Source organism: Micropterus salmoides, unplaced genomic scaffold (genome assembly GCF_014851395.1).
Source record: "Micropterus salmoides isolate LMB-PRFRI ecotype aquatic unplaced genomic scaffold, ASM1485139v1 Ms_hic_scaffold_4, whole genome shotgun sequence".
In the NCBI taxonomy this organism is placed as follows: domain Eukaryota; kingdom Metazoa; phylum Chordata; class Actinopteri; order Centrarchiformes; family Centrarchidae; genus Micropterus; species Micropterus salmoides.
The window spans coordinates 24345768-24366326 of NW_024043372.1; the positions used below are offsets into that span (position 1 = coordinate 24345768).

General features: G+C 39.6%; 1 protein-coding gene across 1 annotated transcript in view; it reads left to right on the plus strand.

Moving 5' to 3' along the window:
* The first annotated feature begins 4472 nt into the window (after positions 1–4472).
* Positions 4473–20559, plus strand: part of LOC119886168 (retinoic acid receptor gamma-A-like) — a 43142-nt gene continuing 27055 nt past the window's right edge. Inside the window, exon 1 of the mRNA XM_038696719.1 lies at positions 4473–4625. The gene's annotated coding sequence lies outside the window, so the exon portion shown is untranslated. The remainder of the gene's footprint in view (positions 4626–20559) is intronic.

The window sequence follows — 20559 nt, forward strand, 5'->3', positions numbered from 1 at the left end:
TCTCCTCCTTTCTCTACTTAGTCACAAACACTAATTGTTGCCAACAATGGCAAATATTCAAATGTGCTTTGGCACTTTAAAGTTCTGGCCCTGGCATGGTGAATTTGTGCATCTTTGTGTACGCATGTGGTTTACCCGGATTTTGCCTCTGTTTGAATGAAAAGCCTCCCTCATCTCTCAGGTTGTGTGTTAAACTTTATAACCCCATACTGACAACTGCTACCCAGAGTGTCACTCTTTTCTCTCCTACCTTTTCTTCCCCCAGTCCATTTTCTTTCCTCCTTTGCTTTTGTGTGTGTGCACGTCTAGCCAACCCTCACCACTGGTACAGTATGTTCTTTGTGTGCATGTTTAGCTGTTTGAGAGACAGAAAAGACACAAAGCAGCCATGGGACCCGAAACGTGTTTATGGTGTATGTGTGGGTGTTATTATATTTGTGTCAGCTCTTTTTCTTGCTTGAAGGAAATTAACAGCAGGGATCTGTGGTGTATTAAAGCTTTTTTGTGTGTCTTGTGCATGTGTATTTATTTTTATTTTTTTTGGTGCTAGTGTTTATTGGTTTGTGGGCATTTGCCAGCCTTAGTATGAGTGTAACTCTGTCTCCGCCTTTCTGCATGTATGCTTGTATATTTGCGTGTGCCAATGCAAGCGAATGAGCTTGTCATGCATGCCTGTCATCCTCTGCATGCCTCTCTCCGTGCACCACAGAGCTTCACATGACATCAATCTGAGAGCAGCGGGATAGTGATCTCATTACCAACAGCCTGTTGCTGATTAAAACCTGCCGTCTGCACCCTCCTCCTTCACCCTTTCTTTTCTTCTCCCTCATCTCTCTCCTGCTTCCTTGTCCTTTGCCCCCCCCCCCCCCCCACAGCTCCAGAGTTGTACTATTCTGCGGTTTATCCACTGCTCGCTGCCAAAAAGGGCCCCATTTCAAGCTCTGCAGAAAGTTATAAGTGCCCCTCTTTTTCAGTTTTCCTCCTAAGTTTCTATGTTCTTTCTTTGTTGCTGTACATCTTCAGGCTGTCTTCTCCAACATCCTATACCTTCAGGCCTCATCGAAACCCTTCTCATGTTCCAGATTTTCTTTCTCAGGTAATCTGCTTTTACACTCATTGACACTAAACAAGAACAAAAGTGGGAGAGAATGAAAGTGTCTGCGAATGTGTCTGAGAGTGTGTGTGCATGTATCAACATGTGGACACATGTGCTTATTAGTGCCTAGTGGATTTACAGTAAAAAAATACACAAATGCTTCTTTCACACTCAGCCAGAGGTTATACACAACCCTCCTCTTTGCGCATTTCACTGACACAGAAACACAAACAGGACTAACCTTTCACCTCCCTCGCCGACACTGTTGCTGTGAAGAGTGGTAGTCACCCAGATGGTTAGAGCAGCGGACCTGTGATTGGACGGCCTCTACTTCCATATTTGTGATTAAAAAAATGTGATCCAAGCCAGAAGTCTCATGGCAGAAACTGCATATTTTGACAAAGGTTTAATATAAACATTAAATTCTGTATTTATGTTAATGTTATACTCAGTGGTTTTGTTATATTAACCATTAAGTAGACTATCTAGATGACAATCTTACTATTTACCTTAAGTACAAAATAAAGGTACTAAGGCAGGCAAAAAAATGATGTTTTATATTTGTATATTAAAATCCCATGCTAATAAAATCCATTCCAGATACTTCTTTTGTTCTACTATTGAAAACACACATATGATATCACTACGGAGAACAATTTACTTTCATTTATCCATTCCTCCCTCACCATGTGGCTTAGATCTGTTGTTTCTATGTCATGTATGAAAGGAACCCATGAAGAGGTCTTCACAGAATTCTTGATGGTATGATGGGATTGATTACATACTATACATATTTTGTATATTCTATCATAATTCTTGGAGAATATGCATTTAGCGCCTAATTTAGTAAGTGGGAGTTTGATGGTGGAATGCTTAGTGTTTATGTAAAGCACTGCCATATTGTGTCAACGTAATCATTTGCCTTTATAATGGCAGATGTAAAATAGTTTGGGGGACTATTTAGAGCTTTTAGTGTAGTTATTTTTCCAATGAAAACTATTTTAATAAGTAATAAGGAAAAATTAAAACTTTGAAAGGTCTCCATACACTGGTTTGATTTAAATTGAATGTCCTCCTTGCTAGTAAAATTTTTCTTTTTATATGCAGGCATCAATTTATTTTGACATACTTAAGTACAATTATTCACACAGTTTTTAGTATGGGGCAAACTCACTCAACAATGACAAGCTTGTTGCAATTTTCTTGGTAATATTAGGGTAAATGTGTGAATGAGTGTGCATAAACGTCATTTAAAGAGACATAGTTGATAAACTAAATGAATGAGAACTCAAATACAGTAATTTTATGTTATCTTATTAACCTGTCAACTTGCAAGTAAAAAACTAAATTGTGCATTTGTCTTAGCTTGTGTTTTGGAAGGTGACCTGCGCTGACAGTTAGGCCAGTCAGTCAGACAGTAGCAGACAGTTTTATCTCTGACATGAAGAGGCAGGTAGCTCTGCCCCTCAGGGGCAGTCTGGCCAGGTTTGATCTCATCACAGATCAAATGTATCGCCGTTAAATGCTTCCTTACCAGAAAACCGCTGGGCTAATTTGCTTAGGAAAATTCTGTAGGAGGAGAAGAGTTCACTTGAACTGATTTAAAGGTGCGGGAACTGCCTGGAGAATAGCCCTTTGTACTTCTCAGCCTAGGAAAGATGGAAAATAACTCATGGTAGTTTGCGTTTTGGAGATTTAAGTCATCTAACATATATACCGGGCTCTGTGTGATTTTGACAGAAGATATCTATGCTGTAGATTTGTTATACACAATATATTGCGCACTCTTCTTATTTGTAGCACTTCAGATGTATTATACATTTAATAGTAGTTGCACTTTAGATTACTGTAAATAAGTTTAGCTTGTACAGTTGTTCACCTGAGTAGTCTGTACAGATTGACTCACTGTTTGCATCATAACTGACATTGAATGTTGCATTTCCAGTTTTTAGTTAAAAGGTTATTGTTTCAATCGTAAGGGCACTGATGCTGAAAGGGTGTATTTCTTTCCCATCTGTTGTGAGTTGTATTTTTTCCCTATGGGTTTCTGAGTTTTTGCCATTGTTTCATGTGTCCTTCTGTTTGCCTCTGCTTCTCTCGTTTAGTTCATGTTTAGTGTCATTCCTGGTCTGTGCACTTCTGTATCATTTTGTCCATGTTTGTGCGGTGTTCTGTTTAATCTTAGTTCAGTCTGTCTTCCCTGTTAGTTGTAGTTTATTGGTATATTTGTGATCTGTCTGCTTGTGTTCTGGATCAGTTATTTATATTCTGTTTCTTCCTGGTTATTAGTTTCCCCATGGCGTTATTGGTGTCTCTCTGTTTTCCCTGCTGTCTCTCTGTGTCTTGTTAGCCTCATGTCTTTCACCTGTGTTGCTCCCGCCCTAGTGATTATCCCTGGTATATATGTGTGGTCTTTCTGTTCAGCCCTTGGCTGGTCATTGTTCGTGTTACCCCCTGTCAGTTGTGGCTTCAGTCTCGTCTTGCATTTTTCCTGCCCTTGGTGTTTTGGATTACCTGTGTTGGATTTCTGTTTCGTTTCTCATTTGTTTTTTTCTGGACTCAGCCACTTGGTATGTAAGTGTGCTCGCTTTTTGTTTGTTAAATAAATCATCTTTTGAACCGTACCTCCTCTGCCTTGAGTCCTGCATTTGGGTCCTCCAACCTGCCTCACCACCACTTATCGTAACACCATCAGGGATATGTAGTCACAATAAAGCAATGAGTGGCCCTTGATTGGCCCCGGCACCTGGACTCCCACATTAGCTGGCCACGGTCCCAAAGTTGAGGCATTGTCAACACGAAGTGAACGCCAAGGGCTGACACTGATATCCCCAAAGGTGTGCAGCCCTCTGCAGCATGTGTGTTTGTGTATGTCTGTGAGTTAATGACTGTTTCATTAGTGCGAGTGTGTGCGCATGTGCGCCTGCACCGGTCTCCTGCGTGTGTTGGTGTAGGCCTATCTTTGGATGGTGAGCAGACGAGGAACACATTTAGAAATGCAAAACAAACACTCACAGGGTAGAAATCCAACAAAAGAGTGTTGACTGACAATACAGTGTAGAGGGAGTGGAGATGAAGAGAGAGAGAGAGAGAGACTATGAGACAAAGAAAGAAAGACAGAGAGAGGGAAAGGGAGGGGGTGGGCAGCAAGTTGAAACCTAAGCTTTCTGGACCCTGTTTTCCCTTCCTCTGGGCATTCTGTGGCTAGTAAAAAAAAAAGTGCTGTATATTTGAAGTGTTGGATCACGTGACAAAGGCAGGGTTTGTGAATCAAAGTACACAATGATTTCAGGAGGAGAGAGAGAGGGAGAGAGGGTGTGTGTAAGTGAGTGAGAGAGAGAGAGGGAGAGAGAGAAAGACGGGAAAAGGAGAGGGAGGCGGAATGCAACAGGCTGAGCTCTATCGACGCTGTGAGAGGGACTTCTGACTGACAAACACAACTACTACGCTCCTTCCCAGCTCCTTTCTCCTCTGACTTATCCTCACTAACTGCCAGACTGTGTGCCGTGTTTACAACTTACCAGGTCTGGTAAGTTTGGTTTTGGTTGGAATTCGTAAGATCTAATTTTCCTTATAACTTCAGTCTGTTGGCGGTGTGCGAGAAGAAGACAGAGGACATGTCAGAGCATGAGTGAGATGTGTGTGTCTGTGTGTGTGTGTTTGTCTTGTCTCTCTCCCTCTCTCTTTCTCTCTCCCTCTTTCTCTGTGTGTGTGTGTGTGTGTGTGTGTGTGTGTTTCTGGGACAGCATGACTGGAGAGATTGAGTTTCCTGAGGACAGCTTTAATTGAGAACAGAGATTTTGAGAGAGGGAGAAAGAACAACAGAAAAAGCTAAGGAGGGGAATGAAAGCTGATCAGCACTTGCATATGCTCCGGGGCCGCTCCATGTGAGGAGACGAGTGCTTGTGGAGATGTGTATGTGTGCATGTTAGTGTGTCTGTCCTCATTTGTTTTGCATTAGTCCCACTGATGGATGCACATCTATGTGTTTATTCTTGACTTCATAAACTCTGATTCACAGTCGCCGAAAGAAAAGGTCCTCTGTACAGAAAAAGAAAGGGGGATGTGTTATGGTAAAAAAAATGGAAGTTAGAATTCCCCACATTTTCAAAGAATACTACATAACACACTGCATATACTATTTTATTATTTATTATTATACTATTGCTACAGGTGAGCTTGTGACCATCTCAGGTTCTTTTCCAGCAGCAGACGAAGTGGCTGCTTTAGCCGGCAGGCTCTCAGCCAACAGACTAGCTGTCAGACTTGATGGATCACTCCATCATCATCACAAATGGCTGAGTAGGTCTGGTCTACCTGAGAATGTACACACTCAGTCACTCATCCCTCCCCCCACTGAAGGTTATGTAAACAGGTTTCCATTCACACAATTACATAAGCGGGATGGAAACACTGAAATAGGCTTCTCCGGATATCACAAGACAGTCTGCTGTGTGTCTCATCACTGCTGCTGCTTTGCATTGTGTTTATGTGTGTGTGTGTGTGTGTGTGTGTGTGTGTGTGTGTGCACGTGTGAGCGCACGCGCGCACTTGTGTGAGTAAACTTACTGACCCACTCATATTGAAACATATTGAAGTCCTTTTTATACAGTCTGTGAATCATTTCAAATAGCATCCTTTGTGCGCCATGTGCTATATAAATACAGATGCATTGCTTGATTGATGATTGTGATTAAAGTGCTATTTATCTGGTAAGTGCTTCTTCCCAGCTGATCCGAGTGGCCCGCGTCTGTCCACTAACACTATACTGCTGACTGGCCTCATCGTGCCACTCTATGCTATGCAGTCCAATGCAAGGCCCCGCTGCAAAGCCCTTTTAGCAAACTCTTGACAAATCTGTTCCAGATTAATTTTCCTTAATGTCTTGAGGAATGTTCATCAGCACGTCCACAGGGATAGGTGGACGAGTCTATAAGCAGGGCATGAACAGCTGGGTGTAAACAATACACAGTACATTAGAGATCACATTCTGGAGAGGAGTGACAAACTTGCTAGATATAGCTTCTTCTTCTCCCTTCTCTTCTTCTCTTCTGTTAGAATGGATTTGATTTTTGACCATGCTTTTCATCACTTTGTAATTTTCTTTGTCATTGGACGTCCGCAGAGTGTCGGCTACTGAGTGAACTCTGGTCCCAGGTCAGATTCTTTCAGCTTTTAAAATCTAACATTTAGGGTGGATGCATCTGCTCTTGGTTAAGTATGTTTTTTTTCTGTGGTTTCATCATTTGCAAAAGAAACTTAAAGAAAAATGTGCGTGTGTGTGCATCTGTGTGCATTGATTTGGGATTGTTGGATATAGCGCTTTTACTGCATTGCAATCTCATCTTTGTTCTCTATACTCTTCAAGAATGGCAGCCCCTCAGGCTTAGGAGGGTGTCTGGCACCTCTCCGTCTTTCTCTCTCTCTCTTTCTCACTGACTTTTTCCTTCATATTTCCTCGATATAAAAAAGAAAAAAAAACACCAAAGAAGCCCCATCTTCTTGGCTGGTCCGTGTCAGCTGAGTTTGATTTTGTACAGGGTTGTTCTCATGGTCGCTACATATAAATGGAAACTTTGAACTTCGAATACAAAGAAGCGAGCGCCCGCTACTTGTTTTTGAGAGGGGAAAGACACAAATGTTTTCTTGTTCTGCAGAGTTACATATTGTCCACAGAGTTATTTCGAGAGATTTTGGTGAGAGCCATGGACTGTCGTGGAATGTGAATGTGGTTCGGCTTGACGTGACATTCATTATTGCTTCTGCTGCACTTTTATAAAATTCAAGGCTGAATGTGTCTCAGTGTGTCTAAAGAGCTCTTCAATGTGTTTAATCGTGGCCCGGGGCTGCTCTTCAGTACGGGCTACAAGTCCCTTTAAATACACTTCTAATCCTCTCTGTGGAGGAACAACAAGGCACAGATTTTAAGTGTGTGCGTCTGTGTGTGTGACTTAGGCGGAGCGGGGCTTCGGGAAGTCTTTAGTCTCACTTTTCTCTTTAATACCAAATGAAAAGCTGCCTACCAAATGCTTCAATTAGGCCTGACCCATGGCCCAGGCTGCTGAGCCTGGAGCGACAGGGGCTGACCCCGGCTCCGACCTGGAGACCCCTGGCAGCCCACAGGGTTGGCTCCACATAATGACAACATTGTGTGTTTTATGAAACATTACTATAATCATCATCATCATGATCCCCATTAGCACCACTAACACAGTATTCGTACTGTGTTATTCCAAGTACGTCGGATAGTTTAGATTTGTGAGCAAGAGTAAAGCGATAAGTTAGTCGAGAGTCAGGTGACACTTTGTGGTAAAGAATAAACAAGGTGAAGAGTACTCATGGTGGCTTTCAGATAATTTTCTAGTAGGTGATGATTTGATTGTTGCTGTAATTCTATGATTCTATGAGGTAACAACTAATCCAAGTTAGGGCTGCAACTGCAATTATTTAAATTGTTTATTAATCCAGTATTTTCTCCATTAATTAGTCCAAAACCAGTTTACTATTATGGAAGATAGATATAGATAAAGATATAAACTGGAAATATACAAGAAGTTTGAACCAATGAATGTTTAAGGCATTTTAAATAAGAAATGGGCTAAATGATTAATCAATTATCAACATTGTTGCAGATTCATTTGCCAATTCACTAATCAATTAATCGTTTCTCCTGTATATACATTTTACTTGAGAGCATTAATCTAGATGCTGAAAGACACTTTACATAACAAAACTAAAAATGTTAAAAACACAAAACTAATAAAAACTAAAAGCACATATATAATTGATTGAAAACCTTATAACTAGTGTAGACTTCCAATTACCACACATTTCTCAGCCCAAAAAGGGGAGTCATTATACCATAAAACTGAAGAATGACTGTAATTCCCTAGTCATCTAGCCTATTTCTCTGAAAATGCTGCACCACATTATCTCCACACAAACAGGACATATTTTTATGATGTGCCGGGAAAAAACGTCTTCCGTGTGTGTGTGTTTGTGTAGGAGCTCACAGACAGCAAGACTTCTCTGATTTCAACACAGATTTGTTTTCCACAATGTAACGTGAGCACAATCACAGAAAAAACTGTGTGCATTCATGGTGAGTTTACAGCGTCCTTTGAAAGACACAGGACGCGTACCTGTCAACATCACCGTAGCTTCCACCAAACCTGTAGCCGGTTACGATGACAGCTCTGACAAAGAAACGCTACTTTGGAGACTAGTTCCAGGGACTCCACAATTTCACACCTTTCTATTAGATGTATGGACAGTAGCTGGATTTGTGATGCGTTCAAGCACAATTACTTATTTTAGTTTCATTATAACAACTATAAATTATAAAAAAAACTTTGAATTGATTTTTGAAATCTGAGCAGAAATACTGGTACCTCCCAACTTCCACTCATGTGCATTCCCTCCCATTTCCACATCTGCCTTTAGTAGATATAACTCTATTTTAAATTCTATTTTAGTAGATTTACTGACTGAAGTCCAAGTGTGGGTGTGAAGTATGTGGAAATACGCTTACTGGCTTTCTCAGAGTTAGATGAGAGGATTAACAGCACTATGTTTGTATGCTTAATATGAAACTAGCTTAGCATAAAGACTAAAACAATAAAAAACAACTAGCCAGGCTGTTTCCAAAGGTGACAAAATTGGCCCACAAGCACCTCTATGGCTCACTTATATTATATCTAATCTTTTTAAATGTGGGTTTAATGTAGATTTCTGCACCAAACTATTTCTTGGCCAGGTGCGGTGACTTCCTGGTCCTGACAGAGCCACACTGCTGTTAAAATTATAAGCTAAGCTACCCAGCTGCTGGCTGTAGCTTAGCGTACATATATGAGAGGGGTATCAAACTTCTTACCTAATTCTCAGCAATGTGTTTCACAAAATGTGCAACTATTCTCTACTTGCACTGCAGTGCAGTGTGACAAATAGGCCTGTCTCTTTTACAAACTGCTGTTGTTTGCTGTTTACTTCCTGTCAACTCTGCAGTAACATTACTGTTTACAGTTTTCAGTTAGCTTTTAACATATTGTTAATAGTATTTATTGTTTGTTTTTATACATAGGGTTTTTGATCATTTTTATGATGACCTCAGTGTCTTAGGTAACCACTGAATTAGCTAGCACCAACGTTAGCCAGACTGTTTTGTCCACTCTGTATCTGAATGGTATCCCAGAGCTCTGGGTGCCCACATATGGCTACAGTAACGTCAGTGGATGTAGGAAACTCAGTGGCTTGCTGCTGCAGACAGGTGGAGACTCAACTTTATAACCCCAAACACTAAAATTAACTCTGAGCTCCTCCCATCGGTACATGGCATACAAACTGTAAACATTAGGCTACCACACTGAGTGGCTAGTTGCTAACTGTTATGCTATCTAAGACACTGAGATGATTATCAAAATGTACAAAGCTAACTGTGAAAAGTAACTAACTTAATTAGGATGACCAGTTGAAAATGGGTGAAATTCGGGACGGGGCGGGGGGTACATTCAGTGTCAACTGACATTAACACACGTGAAAATCACAAAACACAGTGCTAAAATTAATTATTTTCTATTCATGAAGTCACCTGTATGTCATTAGGAAAAACACAACAACTGTGGATATGTAACAGTGGGTAAATCATGATCTTTTACCTAATTTTTATTTTTATTTTATTAATTTCATCAGGGCAGTGTCTGTCACATCTGTCTGCACAACGCGAGTGTCAGATCTCTCTGCTTTGACTAACTGAACCCTGTCCTTGTGACTATAACTTCCACAAACCACAAGAAAACTAATTGTTACTTTGTGGCAACACTGTAACAACACTGTTGACACACTGTAGGCTCCAAATAACCTGCAACCCCTGCTGGAGCAAGAGAACTATACAACGATCTGGATTTAATGATTAATTAGGCTATAATCAAAATTCATGTTAAGTCTAATTTTCGGGACAACTGCTCATACATTACTATAGTGCAGTTGGTAAAACGGATATGCGTCAGACTACATTGTGCAAGTAGAGAATAGCCTTAAAGCAACATTATGTAGTATTTTTATCTTAAAATAACAGCTTTAAAATCATTTTGATGATGCACTGACTTGTAATAGGATGAATTGAGTTTCTGTCATTGCCACTCTGGGCTCCCTACGCTGGAAACTGCTCTTCCCGTCGGTAAATGGCTCTAGATCAGAGCTAGCTCAGTGTTGTCAGTATGGACATCATGGCAGAGGCCGCAACGAGACCAAAGAAGTTTTTGAGGAAGCGAAAAAGAGAGAGTGACCGAGAAAGAGACCGGACAAGAGCAAATATCAGAGTTGCTTTTACTCGTTGGCGTGAGCTAAAAGAGCTGAAAGGGCGTGGGACAGATGCCAAGCTGGCGTCTTTCTGTTGGACTAGTAAGTAACTTATTAGCCAGCTTGCTGTGTCTTGTGTTGTTGCGCTTGCTTGATGTTTCGCTGTGTTAGCAAAGTTGCGACTAGAAGAAAATCAGCCATAGAAGTTTTGCTGCTAGCTATAAATCTCAAGTTGAAGTTAGCAAATTAACTAGATAAAACAGACGTACATCTGTGACATTACTGTAAGTGCTCTTGCGTCGATTGCTGTCTAAATTTGTTGGCTAGCTTGCTACCCAAGTTTCAAGCAAATGCTGCTACTGCTGCTGCTGGCGGAGAGCAGTGCCAATGTCAACCTCTATGGACATAACGTTTGCTAATAGAGAGCCTAAGTCCCTCCAGTTCCAGTGGACCACCATGGGATCTTACTTCAGGAAAAAATATTGTATGGTAGTCAGTGGCAAGAGACAACTAATTTTTTGATTCCGTTTGAATTGTGCTCTGAATTATATGATGATGGTCAATTTAAAATGTATATTTAAAAGTCAAGAAAATCACAGTTTGATGTAAAACTGTTGAGGTATAAGACTGTGAAAATACATTATTACAAAGACCACAAACCCAAAAGTCGCATTTTCTCTTAATGACTGAAGCTAACATTGCTGAGTCAAAGAACTTACATGTGTAGATGATGTGATAAAAGGACAGAGTAGTTGGATTAAACACATCAGATGAGATTTATTTCTGCGTGGAACATAGTGAAGTTATCTAGCTAGCAACAATCAAGCAATGAATGTTAGCTAGCATTAACGCGATAATATGTTGGTGACGTACATTTTGTGAGAAGAGAGATGTAGTTCATTGAACAACTTTCACACAAAAAGACATGTAATTTACTGGTTAAGGACAACCTGCAACTTTCTTGATGGACAAAATTATCTTTTAAATTGACAAACATAATATGTGTAATTCAGGGCACAGTACAAACAGGATCAAGAAATAAGTTGTCTCTCGCCATTGACTACCGTATATATTTTTCCCGAAGTATGGGCCGGAAGCGGAAGCGAGTGACTTAGGCTCTCTATGGTGGAGGTGAATAGACTAGTGATGGGAAAAGTCACTCTTTTGAAAGACTCGAGTCACCAATATCTCGTTCATTAAAATGAACTAATCTTTCTTTGTGTCATTTTGTTCATTTTGTTCATTTTAACTAGGCTGGTTATTGTGGCGCTGCAGCCCTCTAGTGGGCGATTTAAAAACAAAACAAAAAAACGTGCAGTTCTCAAACACAGAAGCTCTAATTGACAAAGTATTAAGCACAAATTCATCTCTTCATCTTTCTCTATCATGGTTCTATAAAGCCACATGGAGCCACAACCAAATTCAAACCATGGAAAAACCACAGAAATATGTTGTCAGTATTCAATTAAGCCACTACTCCCTCTAAATCCGTCCATTTTCACAATTGTTCCAGAGTATACTACCAGACCAGCCATATATATAATTAGAATTACTATCACTATATCTGTAAAGTGCTCATTCATACAGTAGCCAGCTGCTGTGTAACGAGTGAACGTAAGAGTCCAACACTATTCACGTATGCGTGAAAATCTGTCCTCTATCTGTCCTTATTTACGACAGCTGTGAATTCCACTCTGAAACGGTAGGGGCGCCTAGTCGCTCAAAAAAATACATCTTACATAATGTTGCTTTAAGGCTGATATGTCACAGTGACCAAACGGATTATCAACTTCGACCTCCTCAACCTTCGAACACAGTTTTTTTTATAGCCTCTGTAAACTAAGTGAGGGAGTTCAGATCCTGTTTACTGGAAATCATTTTAATAAAATAAATGTCTGGCAATCATTCTGAAAGATGATTCAGAGCAATAACACTTGGAAAATTGATATCAAATGTTGTTTTGAGGCCTAATATAGGCTTGTGTGTGTCCATTATTGACTAGGATAACAACATAATGGCTTGCATAAATTGAAAATATGTGTTTGCCACAGCCAGAAACACTTTGCGGTAATAAGATGGCTGTCAGACACTGATGGTTTATGGCCTAGCAATATTTGTATTCCTCAAAAGACATTTTTACATGTCAGTTTGACATAAAATATAGTACGGTCATTTGTTGGAAAATCTAATTATGTTGTTTGTGGGTGATGGTTGCCTGTGTTTTTTATCCTCTGTAATGGTTTCTCTGTGTTAGTATGTGACTTTTCTACTCAAAACAGCTCATCCCTGGCTGCACTCTCTCAGAATAAGCAAGATTTGATTGTGGTTTTTTGGTTTATTGCTAATTGTCCCTGCTGAAGTCATGGTTTTCCTTGCATTTAGCTGTTTTGGGGGAGTTTTCTTGCCTCTGCTTTTTAATTTTCTCTGTGGGTGTATAGGTGTCATGCACATAAATGCTGTGGTTTCAAATGTGGAGATTGTATTTAAGTTTGTCCTTCCCACTATCAGACATATGTCTGAAAGCTGAACAAAACTATAAACCTTCTTCTGTTGTGCAAGTCAGAAATTACTAAAAAAGATAAACTATTTGCTCAATATTACACTGAGAATAGCAAATAGATTTCAGAATAAAAGAGAAACAACAGCAGATAAGCAAAACTCATATTCACAAAAGATCCTCTCAAGATAGCTAAACCAAGATATTCAAAAAGAGAAAACATTTTGCACTTTACCACTGAATGCCCGCCCATTTTCCAGCTGACTCACATTGCTCTGGATAGAACCCACATACTAAAAATTTGGGAAAAGAAAGATGACTAAATAGTTGTGAAGAGAAATACATAAATTGTTTTACTTTCTATTTACTGACAGGAGAAAAACTGCAGAAAGTACAGAGGGAAGGAGCAGACTTTTCGGTTCCTGTGGCCTGTTCTCAGTCCAAAAGATCAAAGTTTATTTTCAGACAAACCGTTTCTTTTTCTAGTCTTAGACAAGTGTTCACACTCTCTCTGCGTAAGAAAAACACAGAAAAAAAACATCATCATGTAATCCATCTGATATGCTAACACTGAGCACTAATTCACCTCATGATTAAACAAAATAAAGGACATCATTATGTGATGTAGAGAAGCGTTGTACTGTCTGGTTAACCTTTGGAGTCACACAATTTTGATTTATTGGAAAATATTAAAGAGGTGGTATTATGCTTTTGGCTTTTTCCCTCTCCTTCATTGAGTTATATACCTTTTTTGTGCATGTAATAGGTTTGCAAAGTGAAAAAGCCCAAAGTCCAGCCCAAAGGGAGTTCCCATCTCCCACAGAAAACACTGCTCTAAACTGCTTGAAAACAGCTCGTTTGTAGTCCAGCCGCTTCCTTTTCATCCTGTGAGGTCACAGGGATGAAAGCAAATGTGCATCATTTAACGCTTGCCAAGCGGCTCCTCTGACACTGAGCTGCAGAACACACCTCTCCTCTCCCTTCCAAACACTAGCTACCCTCCAGGCAGTCAATGGACATAAAGTTGTTACTGTGATGTAGACACAGAGCTCAGTTAGAACTTCATGGATGAAAGATACTTTTTTTTTTTTTACAGATTAATAACTCCCCACTCTGAAACTCTTGCTTTAGTCCATGTTGCCAACATGTAGCCTACAGCTGAATCGAAGCTGTTTACAGGCTTCTTGCTGACCAGCCCTTCTCTGCTTCTGATTGGCTAATAGTCCTTAACTAGGAACTGCACATGTGCAACTCCCAAAAAAGATCATTTAGAGACAAGATGTATCACTCCATAGCTAAAATGAAGCCTTCACACACAGGGTGAAAGGAGGATCTGCAGCAATGTGCAGTATGAAAAAAGAAGGTGTTTTTTTAAAATTAAACCATGTAAACCTGTTCTGGTAAATAAATAGGATTTTGAACCTGAAAATGAGCATAATACCACCTCTTTAACATTTACCTTTTTGAACTGATTATAATGCTGTTGCTCATTTCTTTCGTGTTCCTCTAAGTTTTAGACTGAAATCCTAAAACCTGGCAGTGTGTGTGTACTCCTACTACCTTTGTAGTTGAGACTAGTTATAAAACTCCCCATTGTACACATGATGCTTTGCCATGAAAACACAATGTTGACTGTGTATAGTCCAAAGTGTGCAGGTTTTACTGATGGAGAACTGATGACACACTACAAATCATAGAGATTTTTTTTTGGCCTAACATTCTGGCTACCAGTGGTGGAATGTAACTACTTAAGTACAAATTCAACTTTTTCCTATTCCACTACGTCTCAGAGGCAAATATTGATACATTAGTAATAATGTGGAGTAAAATTAACGTTTTGCTCCACATTTGTCTGACAGCTTTGGTTACGAGTTACGAGTTTTAGATTTAAAATTTTTGAGAAGTTGACTTTTTAGATAAACATGTTTCTCACAGGACAGTGACACTACCATGATATGATGATGTAATAAAATGTGATGCATTGCTGTAGATTAAACTATTCAACAGGATATAAAGTGGTTAAAATTTGCTCAACCTTAAACATCTACAGCAGTAAAATTCAACATACACATAAATGTAGCACTAACACAAATCCAAAAACATCAAATACAATAGTAAAATTGTACTTGGCATCCAACCACAAATATGAAACCACAGAAATACAAATTGCATTTCTTTATGACACAAACTCTAGCCCTAATGGCTTACTAAAGTCAAGATGATCTCTTAAACCTCAGTAACTGAAGCTTAAATGTTTTACATATACCTGAATCTTTATTGACTCTCTACTCTCTACATTTGTTCTAAACTGTTGAGGGTGACCACAAAGACTGTTCCGAGTAATGGAAAACTGGGAGCTTTTAGTCCTTTCAGATGGATACAGTGACCTGGGAAAAACCTTTGTCCAACGCTAACATTATCAATTATCAGTCTGGCTCCAATTCTGCACCTGATTGGGATTTAATGTTTGTCAAAAACTTTGAGCACAAGTGTGTCCGATCATGCATCAGTTTCTTTGTGCTTGGTGGGTAACTGAAATAACTTTTAATGAAAACTAAGTCTATGAAATCAGTGGTTAATATCCAGGGCGACGGATGAAGCAAACTATAGTAAGTTTCAAAACTTGGCTCAGCGCTGCTCAGAATTTGGTGATTACATGCTTTTTCATAAAATACGTTCATGTTTGCCATTAACACTAGGGATAGCCAAGAGTGCCTGTTCTAAACAACTTGTATACTTTTTATTGACCTACACACCCCGATCAAGCTCTGTTTTCTGAACACTTCAAATTCACTAGATGACACTGATGACACATAGACTTCCTATTACCACACATTTCTCAGCCCTAAAAGTGGACTCATTATGTACCATAAAACTGAAGATTTACTGTAATTCTCTCGTCATCCATTTCCCTGAAAATGCTGCACCACATTATCTCCACACCAACAAGACATTTTTTTATAATGTGCCGGGGGGAAAAAATAAGTGAAAATGTAACCAGAATTCCAATGATGGATCTAAGACCTAAACAAAGATGTTTACTGCCACAATTTCATGCAGGCATTTTCTTTACAATACATCAAACACAGTTAGAAAAGTTTCTGCCAAGGAGAAGAAATGATTGCGCAGGTTTACTGTATAATTAATTATTATACAGCAAACCGATGAGAGACATATATAATTTAATATCAGGTCTTGGTAAAGACCCAGCGCAGGATGCGTCCACTCTAAACTAGCTAAATTAGAAAACGTTTTCTCTGCAATTGCGGTGCACTCAGCTGACAGCTGAGTTTTTCCCAGCGATGATGAATCTTAAAATGATGGCATGGGGTTTTTGTTCTTCTTCTAACAGAAAGTCTACATTTTAATACAGTCAAAATCATAACATACAGATGATTGCGTTCAGCTGCATTTGTGTTTATTTAGTCAGATGACTTCATAAAATCGAGGCAAGAGTGCCTGATCAACAGGTAACAATTATGAGTTACAATCAAATCATTATTTTGTGCACTTTCACTAACTGACAATAGAAACCAAAATATATGTAAATGATAACAACAAATTCAAGAATTCAGCTAAATTAGAACACAATGTAGGTGATCACAGAAAAACAGCAGTGGACAGAAAGGACGTTTAACCAGCAGACACTCAGCAGAGTAACTGGCTGTGTCTGCCCCACTCCTGACCAGATGTTGACCAGGGACATATGGACTGAAATTCAGCCCGGAACTTTAAGACGGAGAGGCTTTTTTATGCAGAAATATTTTTTGCAGTTATTGTAATACATATTTGTGTTTTTATTGTATACAGTGAATCTGATTATGCTGAAGACCTTCAGAAAATCAGGATGATGCCTGCCTCCTCAGTTTGTATAAGCAAGGCAGCTCTGCCTTGCTAAAATACTATGTAATAATATTACTATAACAACTACTATAATAATGAGCAGGCCTGTCCCTGGCTCAGCCCTGCTTTTACTGATTGTACAGCTACATAGGCTATGCACGAGAAGAACATCAGTAATAAATATGACTAACAATAATCCATTTTCTTATTCTATCCATGCATATTAAGATTGCCTACACATTTACATTTATTTATTTAGGTGACGCTTTTATCCAAAGCGACTTACAATTGCTATAAATGTCAGAGGTTGCACGCCTCTGGAGCAACTAGGGCTTAAGTGTCTTGCTCAGAGACACATTGGTGTCTCACAGAACCAGGTTCTCTCACACCAAAGGCATGTGTCTTATCCACTGTTCCATCACCACCCCCCTGCACACTGCCCCTGTACCTGTCATTGTTTTGTCTGGTTCCACTGACCTTCTCCTCCTGCTCCTCCTTTTCCTCCTCTCCCTCCTCATTAACATGACTGGTGTCATCATCACCCTGTTTCTCTGCATCACCTCTAGTGACCTTAGCAGCTAATATACATACAAACATACATACAACATACATATTCCTCACTTACAGAACAATGTTGTCTTTGTGTGATAACACACTGCAAACTGTTGTTTATAATATAGGCTATATAATTACATAAATGCATATATAAATAATTTGAGTATATAATAAATGCATTAGCCTCCTAATTGTGCACCTGTCTCTGCCTGGGTCCTGCCTCACCTGCTACAGCAACCTTTCTGCCAAGTCCTCCGTTAATTAGGCGCATTTAGCTGCCTCTTGTGCTTACATTTTTTTATTCTTAATTCTTATTTTTTTATTATTCTTTTCTTTTTCCTCTTTCTCTCTTTTTCTTTTTCCTCTTTCTCTCTTTTCACCACATTTACCATCTCTGTTGCGCTTATCATACAATCCTGGGCTGAGTTCAGCACCGACAGTAGATATTGAGATTAAACTCGTCCTAGATGGATTGTAAACTGCTTTGATCGGCGCCGTTGAGCCAATCAGATTTCAGCAAAAACGAGGATCAATCCATGTTGAGGGGCAGCAATACTGAAAGCATTGGTTTGGCCCAGGCTGATAGACACACAGACAGTGTTCATGCGCGGATCATAAAGGAAAGTATTAGTACCTGAAAAATAAAATCTCCTGACCCCCGGTCGGTTTGGCCTGAAATGGACCGGCCATCAGGGCGTTCGAGAATATTCCCGAATGCCCACCCCTGATGTTGGCTATGACAGTTTTGTTGTTTGCCAACCAAAACAGAAGAGATTTAGCTGTGTTTTGCTTATGAAAACAACCTGTGGGCCAATGTAGTACTGCTTTTTCCGCGCTCCAGGTTGGAGCGTCATCTTTCACAAATGATTGTCGGCCACAAATATCAAGTCCTGCAATACTCAGTATGGCGTTTGTTTTGATGAGTTAAACATGTCATAGTGGGTAAAAAGATATTATATCGTGTAGTCTTGCAAATTGTTGCAAATTTGGTAAGGTGGGCTCCTGAAATGTAAGTTTGGACACAGGTCGTTTTCATGTGTAAATTCAGAATCAGAATCAGCTTTTATTGCCACGTATGTGTACACATACGAGGAATTTGACTCTGGATTGTACATTACTCACAATGTGCTTACTCATACAAAAATACAAAATCACAATAATAAAAATAAAATAAAATCAGACACAGACTACAGTGTAGACAACACAAATATACACACTATGAACAAAAACAATATAGACATATTGACAAATAGTGCAGTGAGCGGAGTGCAAAGGATACATGGAGGTGGATTTGATATACAGGTACATATATGTGCATACATGTACACATGTACACAATGCAATGAAGCATAGTGCAAAGGATGCAACTATAAGTAATAAGTATTTTGTGCAGGAGTAATGACTTGAGGTAGGTGGATTTGGTATACAGTAGCTACAATATGACAATATAACAGTATGAACAGCACTGAAATAGAGAATGGTGAATAAATGTGTGTTAAGTGTTAGCCAGTAAACGGGTGGCTGATTAGAGTTACTGGGTTAAACACAAAAAGCACTTCAATACAGATGCTGCCGTCTGCGGCGCCATCTTTATTATTTAATTAATTTAAATTACATTTTATTTCAAAATGGACCTGCTTAGTGTGGACGGACTCTCAGTAATGACCGTGGGCCTGTACCATGAAGCAAGTTCAACATAGCCAGGATATATTTTCGCTATCTGGCTTCACTAACCTTAACAATTACGATTGAAGTGGTCATTCCACCTCACTTTAAAAAACTTTGTCACTTCAAAAATGAGATTAATTTATTTAACACACTCAAAAGTGTTCCCAACATTGTTCTAAATTAAATTCATAAAGCAATGAAATGAATAATCCATTCACGCCATAAAATGTGCTCAAATAGTGGTTGAAAGATAGAATCTCAACATTTAGGCTACTGGAAACTCACCTAATTACCTGCGCCCACATCTAGCTACTAACCTAAAATAAATATCCTACGTTCATATTAAAATTTATAATTAAAATTTGGTGATGTCATTTTCCAAGAGAGCTGTTGGGTCAGTAGTCGGGGTTTTCATAGAGGTGATCTCCTGCTCCTGCTCCGGAGCAGGTTAGCCGACCAGCATAAGTTACCATGGAGATATATCCCGGTAAGACGTGAACCACTGTTGTGGTACTGAAAACCCAGAGTAAACCCCCGAAGTTACTTCGATAAGCTCAAATCGTGCTTCGTGGTACAGGCCCCATGTGTGTGTCTAGTTTCATAACATAACCTCAAACTGATTTGGGTTGGAAAAACCATAAAGTTCAGTCACATTTACACCCAGGATAACCAGATCCAGCTGATCCTCCTAATAAGCACTTAAAACATGTTATTCAAGATATTGCTTTTGTTATTTCAACTGTTTACAGCTGAACAGTGTTTACAAGGGTTGCAACAATGCGCTGAACACAGTCACGTAGCACGTAAAAACGTTTTTTGACGTGTATGTGAAAACAAGCAAAGTTCACCATATGTAGCAGCTTGTTGGAGAAGACAGAAAGATGGAAAGCCCTATAGCTTTTTATACCAAAGCTGTTTTTAATCCCCACAGTTTGGGGAAAGGGGCCATCCGTTGTGTGTTGTATGTGTGAGGGTGTGCCTTAGTGTATTTGTGTGTGTCTTTGTTTCAGCAGGACCAGGACCAGGTGACCCAGTCTGACCTGACCCAGCCAGGTCTCATAAAAGCAGCATTGAGGCCTGGAAGCCCAGATACACAGCACTGCTTTTGTTGCCCTACCCAAGGTGTATTCCCCCGGAGGGAGAGTGGTGGTGGTGGTGGTGGGGTTACTCATTAGAGAGAAAGAAACCGTTCCTTGGCTTTGGCGCACATGATTTCATAGTTTATTGGTGGAAATAAAACAGTTTCTTTATTTTTATGTATGTTTTCTGCAACCACTCAGCCCGTTTTTTTTCTCCCTCCTCACATGCTGCTTTACCACAGTTCGTTCTTTCTCTCATTAATCCAGTTTCCAGTATGGCTCTAATTAATAGGACTCTGTTCACTTCATACACATGGCCTGCCAGAAACTCCCTCCTATGAGCTTCCCCTCCTTTTCTTTTCCTCTTTTTCCCTCTATCTTTTTCCATCTTTTTTTTTTTCAGCTTTCGACACTTAATTTTTTCTTCATCCCAATCCTTTTATACATCTGGCTTTCATACCAGTGATTTCAGTCTTTGAATGTGATTGGTTAAAGAGTCAAGTTGAACGACTCTGAAGCTGCAT